Raw genomic sequence first — 7,677 nt, 5'->3', positions numbered from 1 at the left:
CACCTATGTGCGATTGGAGTGTTCAGAGGATTCCGGGAGATCTAGGATCCACGATCTCCCCAATGCTAATTCTCTGGGATCCACGATTCTCTAGAGAGATAGAGAGTGATCTGCGTATCTCGGGTGATTCGGAATCCACGGTCTTCTCAAGATGGTTAAGTATCCCGGATCTTTCTCACGGAGTTAGTTCCACAAATCTTGGCTATAATATTGGGAGAAAGATCCTAGCATGCTCTATCCATATCATCTCAGGGTGATCTCGGGAAATCTGTTTTCGGGACAGACCAGATAGGGGCACTCTGTATGTTCTTCTCGAGTTCCCGGGTGTAGACCTTTCTGAGCCGGCGTACATCCCGAAATCTGATGATTGGGCATAAGATTCTTTAATAAATTTTTGAGATGCCAATGACCAACCAGGCCTCCTCGGGTCGGTCGAACTGACTGGGCCTAGAGCTCGATCATGGGCTTACTTGGGCTTTGGGAATAATAATTTCCCCAATAGTTACCCCAAATTTATTTGAAATTTGAATATAAGACAATTAATTCCCATTATTCTTTTGAATTTTGCATTTTGACAACCGGCACCATCTTTTCAAAAGTAATTATGACAACTGACGCCACGAATCTCGGGTTGGCAGCTCACTTGATGGTGTCGACTCAGTTCTTGGGGATGCGTGCTGAAAAACCGATGACTTGATGGCTGTCACTTCATTTCCCACGCACATGATGATAGCCAGCGCCGATTGGACTTTTGGGCATGTGCGACCGGCTAGCATTAATTATGACCCGCCTATATAAACCTCCTTACACTTCCTCATTTTTCACTTTTCACTTTCTACTTTCGTGCTCTCACCTTCGTTCTTCTCTGCCTTCTTCATTTTCTGTCTTTTACCAAACCTTCGAAGATGTCTTTCGACGAGAAATCGGGTCATGACAATGCTCCCGAGCTCCATGAGGAGCAAATCCTAGCCAGGGGAGCTCCTCCAGCTCTGGTGCCACTTGAAAACCGAGGAGTGGCGGATCTGATGGTAGCAGATGAGCATCAGCTTCGCAATAACTACGATATCCGCCAGTCTGTCTGGCTCCATTTCCAGAATCTGGCTACCTGGACGATCAATGGTGGGGAGATCACCGTTTTCGAGAGGATGCTAATGGCCAGGTTCCGGTTTCCTTTTTCGGTCGTCGCTTGGGAGTTGGTGCTTTTCTTGGGTGTAGCTCCGACCCAAATCGTACCGAACGGGTGGAGGTACCTGTTCACCTCCTTCATCCTATGGCAGACAGCTCAGAGCCCAGATGACTATTCCAAAATTGTTCAACATCTCCTAGCCGGCCAGCAAATGCGACGGGTATGTGGACTTTTCGGTTTGCATGAAACCGATTTTCATCTTCTTGTGCCAGACTTACTCCAACAACAAATGTTGGAGACAAGAGTTTTTTCAAGTCTCGAGCGAATGGGAAGCTGCCGAGACACTTTCCAAGGACTAGAGGATGCTTCGGGATTGGGCACCTCTGGCCAACAATCTGAGGGAGCCTCCCGAGCTGAGTGCAACCAAGAGGAGAAGGTTTGACACTGTGTTGATTTTTTCCTAAACAAGAGCAAACGTTGAGAGGATCAACTTTGATAAGATTGTTACCGATGCCAATATGCAGGAAGTTCTCGAGTACTGGATCCCAAGAATAAAGTTCTCGATAACAAGAAGGGGAAGTCCAAGAATTCCAAAAATACTGGATCTAAGAATGTTGCACCTGAACATCCTTTGGGGAACGCCTCAAAAAAGAAGACTCAAACTCCAATGGCAGCCTCTTGACCAAAGCCTCCTGCTTCATGGAAGGCCAAGAAACAACCTACTGTGACACCAAGGGAGGCGGAACCCAAGATTGAGCCCGTGGCCAGTCCTAAGGTTCAAATTGCCACCACTTCCATTAACTGAGAAGCTGCTAGGATCGGGAGGGGGATCGCATTGATTTTTAATTTTGCTCTGATGAATGAAGAGCCTCAAGGAGGAATGGACGAAGATCTCGGTCTCGGTAGAACGGATGTGGAATCCCGCCAGGCTCACCAGATGAAGACGTGAGCTAAACGCAAGGGAAAAGAGAAAGTGGGTGAAACTTAAAAAAGGCCCAGACTTTCTTTGGATCCACACATGTACACGTTTGGTCGGATCAGCAAAGCCGAGTTCCTATTTGGTTACCCAGTATTCGTTCCTTCGGAGACCACTATTATTCAAGCTAGTTTGTCAGGCAACGCCGAGGATGACAAGACGAGTCATCATTCTTCTCGGGAGCTTGGAGCGGATCATGAAGATGCCGAGCAAAGTCGACCAGAGAGTTCTCCCCCTCCAAGTCCCATTCCGGAGCCCGTCATGTCGCCTCCTCCTCTGGAAGCCGAGCAAGAATTTACTTTCGCTGAGGATTTGCAACAATCGACTTAGATGAATCCTTTTGATGCCATTCTGGTCAATACCAAGGCAAGTATTGAGGCTAAGGATCAACATTCGATCGAGGATGAAGGGCAGCAAAATGTTGAAACTGGGGAGCAGCGGTTGATCGAAACTGAAGAGCAACAACATGCGGAAACCTTGGAGGAGCAGCTGGTCGAAACCGAAGAGTACCAATCGGCCCCGAATGAAGGGCAGCCACCGGTAGACCACAGCCGAAGCCGGCTAATCCTTCAAGTTCTATGCCAAGTGCTGGTGAAGCGAGCACTTCTCAGAGAAGGCCCTTAATCAATTCTTTATGGGAAGGGCTAATTAGTTCTTTGCCACTCTCCCGGAAGAGTATCTGCCGAAGCTCTGGATGACGACTCCCGAGAGGTTTGTTGGGATCATTGTTCACGCCCAATTTGAGGTAAGGTCTTCTTGCCAGGATAACACTTCTTTCCCATACTTAGTTATTTTTCCCTAACTTTCCTTTTTGTTTTCAATACATTGCTAAGCAGGCTACATTGTGGAGGAACTTCCAGAGGTATATGAATGCCAATCCCCGGCCTGATCCTGCCGAGATTCAAGCCAAGTTAAGTGGCCTTGAGAGTGAAGTCTCTCAACTCAAAGTGATGGAGTCCAAGGTGGAGTAGCTGAAAAGGGACATCCAAGCTCGGGAGCAAGAAATACTTGCCCGAGGCCAACAAATAGTTGCTCGAGATCGCCAACTTGGGGCTAGTCAAAAGCAGCGAGAAAAGCTACAAGCCTGGGCTTCTAAGTCTGAGGCTACATTGGATTGGGTGCTGGGTGAGTTGACCAAGGCTCATGAGGCCTAGAATCTTCTTTCCACGGAGCTTAGTGCGGCTCAAGCTCAAGGAGCAATGATGAGTGCCAAATATTGTATATTTGGACCCCTTAATTTACATTTGTTAAACCTTTAGCTTTGTTATTTTCTAACTTTTTTGGTTAGTTTTGGTGCTTCAGTGTTTTGTAGAACATTGAGACAAAATTGCGGTATTTTTGTGGAATTTGCAGAGAAGTAGGAAAAGAAGTTTTCAGAGCCATTCTAGCAAGGGTGTTAGGGCTGACGTGGCAGCAATGTTGTAGAAATAAGGAGAGCTAAAGAAACTAGAGGGTGCTCGAGTGCATAAGCGCGATGTTGCTTGAACGACCCAAAAGTCACTCAAGTGCACCAACACGATGTCGCTCAAGCAACCAAGAAGTCGCTCGAGCGAATATCAGGGCTGACATGGCAGACGAGAATTCTCTTGCATCCGGCGGCTGTAGATACTCCAACACCCTAGCATTCTTTTCCCTTATTAGGGTTTTGAGGGGTAGAGGTGCCATTTTGAAAATACAGGGTTTAACCTAATGTTTTGCTATAAAAACCCCATGTGACAAACTTCTAGCCTCAAGCTCGTTGGAGTGAGCTTACCCTCAAGAAGGCCCGCCTTCTGTATGCTATTGTGATGCGGACACCCTTCTGTCTATACAAGCATATTATGAACACAATGAGCTTCGTGATGAGACGAACACTAGTCTGTCCTTTAGGTGTTTTGATCACTCACATCTACCTTTAGTCTGTCCTTTAGAAACAACATATGAAGGCACAAAACTAGTAAAATCTGCCAAACTTCAAATATTGATTTCTAAATTTGAAGAAATTAAGATGCTAGAAGAAGAGTCATTCAGAGAGTTCTACACTAAGATTAGCGACCTAAGAAACTCGATGGTGAGTCTTGGGAAGCAAATCTCGGATGTAAAACTCATCCGAAAGATACTAAGATTTTTGCCTGAGCATTTCAGGATTAAGGTGACAACAATAGAAGAAAGCAAAGATCTAGAGGAGATGAAGATTGAAGAGCTGGTAGGATCTCTTCAGACATATGAATACTCCTTACCTCCAGTCAAAAAGGTAAAGACAATTGCCCTCAAGGCATCCAAGAAGAAATCAAGAGTCTCATTTGACGAAGACTCCGATATTAATGAAGATGCAGTGGTAATGTTAGCCAAGAACTTCGAGCATTTTATGAAGAATAATAAATTCAAGAAGAAGTTCTCTGATAGACTAAGAAAGGCTCCCCACACAACTGATACAGAATAAGCAGAGAAGAAAGATCCGAGGGGTCCCCAGTGCTTCTAATGTTCAGGCTTTGGGCACATCAGGACTGAATGTGCAAATCTGAAGAAACAGAGAGGGAAAGCCTTTAATGCAACTATCAGCGATGAGTCTGAGAAAGAAGAAGAAGCTCCTAAGGAAGAAAAATTCCTGGCATTCGTAGCCCCACATGAAGATAAGGAGGATTCTTAGTCCTACTATTCAGAGAATAGTGAAGAAGATATGCAGTCAGCCTATCAACTTCAATATGTTGAATTCCTAAAGCTGAGGGAGAAATATAAGCAACAGATACTATAGTTGAACAACCTCAGGATTGAGAAGACCTCTATGCTCATAAAAATCAATGATTTAGAAGAGAGACTACTGGAGACACAGTTACAACTAGAGAGAGTCTCAGACGAGGAGCTCACTCACATGCTCTCCATTCAGAAGTGCCCAACTGACAAGACCGAACTCAGGTATGTTCCTACTTCTATTTCTGATACTCCGTCTACCTCCAAGACCATTTTCATGAGGCTAGTTATTCCCGAATCTCCACCTCCAAGAATGGATAAGGGAAAAGCAGTTATGGAAGGAGAAGTTCCTTTCAACCCTCAGCCTCTGGTCAAGCTTCCTATCAAGAGAAAGCCTCCCACATGCCATCACTATGGCAAGCTAGGGCACATCAGACCAAATTGCCCACATTGGCAAGTTCGGCAGAAGAAAAAATGGCTGGCTCCTAAAACTCCCATGTGTCACCAATGTGGAGTTAGCAATCATATCAGACTAAGGTGTCCTCCACCTAAGCCTCCCAAGCATCATAGATCTCCGCCTAGAAATCATGTTCCAAAGCTTCAGCAGCTGCAGAAGCCTACTCAAGCGAAAAAAGACTTGGGTCCCCAAGAAGACTGCATCAAGGGAAATCTCCAGTGAAGGAACATCTTCCGCCAATACTTTCATGCAAGATCTGGTCAGATTTCTGACACTACAGCTTAAGAAGGAAGGACAGGACAAAGACGAGGACACCCACTCCTCGAGGGGGAGCAGACCTACCTAGTAGGTAAGGTCACACATGCCTAGGATTTTGGTTCCTAAATCCTAGAGCATGACAGGTACACTTGCATAGTTTACTTTATTTTATCATCTTATAAAAAATTTGCATGTTGTTATGGAACCATCTTTTCTATCCCTATATTCCCTCTTGGTTTATCTTGAGGAAATTTTGCAGGTATTAAATAGGGATGATAGTAAAAGCACGTCTAGCGGCTGCTTTTCTATCTTGTTACTCTTAAACCTTCTACCTTACATGCTTGATCCTTTCTATCCTTTTTATTGTGAAGCATGTTGGTTGTTTAGGTTGTTTTTAAAATAAAAAAAGGGGCGGGATGGAAAAAAGGATGCAGAGCTTTGTTGTCCATTATATAAGTTTCCAGATATCTTATGTGTGTTTAATTGATGTCTCAGTTTCTGATGCATTTATTCATTTGCCTTTATATAACTGAGAGTTTTTCCTTGATATCTGTGAAGTTTCCCAGTGGCATCCATACTAGATAGTTACTTTTCTCTTGCGATGAAAAATGTGTACTATCCAAGGCTCCCCTAAGGTATTTGTGTCTCTCCTCTGACTTTTAGCTTCTGGATTTTTTTTAATGAGAGAGATTTTTTTTTTTGCCAAGATGGTCAAATTGACCAACTCGCTAGTTGAACCTAGAACTCATAAATTCTAGCATTCTTTCTAGGTTGCAGCACCAAGTGATAAAAGACATTCAAAACTGAATAAAAATGGATAAATAAAAAGATCCACTACTTATGCTATAAATCTGTTCTTGATCTTGTCCCTAAATAAATAGTCAGTGACCACATCATTTCGGAAATAGACGGTCATTAAATGACATAGTAAAAGAAAAGTGTTGTAGCTTAGGGGGAGTGTATCAGATGAAGGTAACTAGGCCCTAGCATAATAAGGTTTGACTTTTGACTGATCTAACATTGATTTTCTCTCTTCTTTGAAAAATTCGGGTGATTTAAGTCATATCAATATACTTCATACCTTATTGAGAAAGCCTTCACACACACACGCATTGCTTGAGTTAAGTTTCCTATTGAAAAATGTCTTTATGCAGGGAAATTTTTGTGCTTATTAAAACTTATCTCTCAATTATATCTTGGGATATTTTTGAATGCTATTTTAACTGAGATATCAGTGATATATACATGCGTGCTCTGGAAATTACTTGGGAAATAGTTTTTCTGCTCTTTTTCCTCTCTTTTTTTAGATTTTTTGTGTGAAGCTTCTAGACGGTGTGTTTCGGGACGTCCGGACGGTGTTCCTGTATGTCTGGACGGTTATTCTGGTTGTCCGCATGATACGGTTGATTCGTCTGGACGTTAATTCTTCTTGTCCAGACGAGCGTGTTTTTACGACCTCTACGTGGCACTACGTCCGGTCATCATTTAAGTTACGTCTAGACGGTGAATCTTGTAGGGTTAAATCGCTTTCTCCCCTTGCCGCAGCCCACTTTTTCGCCTCTTTTGGTTCGTTTTTGTCGTCTTGTGCATTTTCTCTGTGTTCTTTACTGTAACTCTCTAGTGCACGTGTCATCTTTGCAATTTATCTCCACCCCAGGTATATTCTTGTACTCTTTTACTAATTTATTTTAAGTTTTCTATGCTTAAAATAGATTGTTTCTGGGTTTCTATTATTTTGAGTTTAATATGTATTATTCCTCAAAATATGCTATTATTTGGGTTGAGATTATGCATATTTGGTTCTCCATATTGTTTGGGTTGTGTTTACTTGATGTTTTAATTTTTGGATAGTCCATTTTATAGCCGTTATAATGCCCAAACTTTTTTTTTGGACTAACAAAAATTAATGTTTTCATGGATTTGTGTCTGTGATTTTTTTTTAGTCCAGGAACTATGTCTTCAGATGATTCTCCTCCCCAAGTCAGGCAAAGAATTGAAGAGTCAATGGCTAACCAGTTGCACCGCATGCGCTCACGACAGGTCCTATCCGAGCGCAATCTTCTCCGTCCAGATCTGAGAGATCCAGTTCTGCTCCCCATCGCTCAGATGCTACTGGAAAACCATTGGGAGTACTTGTACAATTATGCCTGCCCGGCCTTTCCCAGACTGGTACGGGAGTTCTATGGCAAC

Source organism: Alnus glutinosa, chromosome 11 (genome assembly GCF_958979055.1).
Source record: "Alnus glutinosa chromosome 11, dhAlnGlut1.1, whole genome shotgun sequence".
In the NCBI taxonomy this organism is placed as follows: Eukaryota; Viridiplantae; Streptophyta; class Magnoliopsida; order Fagales; family Betulaceae; genus Alnus; species Alnus glutinosa.
This window is presented reverse-complemented; position numbering follows the sequence as displayed.